Here is a 920-nt window from a genome sequence, read left to right as displayed (position 1 = left end):
CAATTTTATATATCTAAATTTCGTATTCTAACCAGCTAGTAATTACGGGAAATATGTACAGAATTGAGTTTGCTGTACACACTGTGTAACATATTTCTAGAAAAAAATCTTAAATAAATGTTATTTTGACTTTTCATGCTGTTTTAGCATTTGATGTTCCTTTCTCGAGAAATTGATATAAAACTGTCAAATTTCATATATATACAATTTTGTATAGAAATAGTAGGTTAAACAGATCATATTCAGCTAGTATGCAACCAATCTGAAAACGAAGATATCCCAGAGAAACCTTATTGTAACATACACCTCTGACCTGTTGCACCGGCTTAAAAACTAAAGAGTAAAACCAAATTAATTTTGGTTCTAAAATGTAAATATCTGTTGAGTTGAAAGTAAGTTACAGGGTGTCCCAAAAAACATGGGAATTCAGTGACGAATTCAATATCGTCTTTGCTATGAATTAGCATTGTAATACCTAATTTCAAAAGCCATAATATTATTATGTCTGCTAGAGTTTATTTTATGAAAAGGGTAAAAGACTTGTAAAGATGTGTCTATAATGTCTCTGCAAGATGAACAGTGAAGACTGACAAGTTTACTCTGTTTGTATACTGCAATTTTCTTGTTTTACTAAGTACAACCGTATGCAGTCAAAACAAAATGTAAACATAGCAGACGAAACTCTTACAGATTAAAGCTTTCTCAGTTGGTATCACTATACTAAATAAAAGAATTATTTAAAAAGACGATATCGAATTCGTCACTGAATTCCCATGTTTTTTGGGACACCCTGTAGATAAAGGCCAGCGCGCGTTGCAACTCTTAAAAGTCAGCCCAGTCTTGAGAAATAATGTAAATTGTCTCAGCAGCCTAGACACCTGGATCTGTATCTATGTGAACGATTTCTATGGGTATATCAA

General features: G+C 32.3%; 1 protein-coding gene across 1 annotated transcript in view; it reads left to right on the top strand.

Annotated features, from left to right (window-relative positions):
* Nucleotides 1-134, top strand: part of LOC111699575 (uncharacterized) — a 13,906-nt gene extending 13,772 nt beyond the window's left edge. The window contains exon 4 of the mRNA XM_023470278.1: nucleotides 1-134. This exon is cut by the window's left edge and continues 1,644 nt beyond it. The gene's annotated coding sequence lies outside the window, so the exon portion shown is untranslated.
* The last annotated feature ends 786 nt before the right edge of the window (nucleotides 135-920 follow it).

The sequence above is a fragment of the Eurytemora carolleeae genome, unplaced genomic scaffold, assembly GCF_000591075.1.
Source record: "Eurytemora carolleeae unplaced genomic scaffold, Eaff_2.0 scaffold327, whole genome shotgun sequence".
Classification (NCBI taxonomy): Eukaryota; Metazoa; Arthropoda; class Copepoda; order Calanoida; family Temoridae; genus Eurytemora; species Eurytemora carolleeae.
The sequence above is the reverse complement of the archived record's forward strand: the minus strand, read 5'-3'. Positions and strand labels throughout refer to the sequence as shown.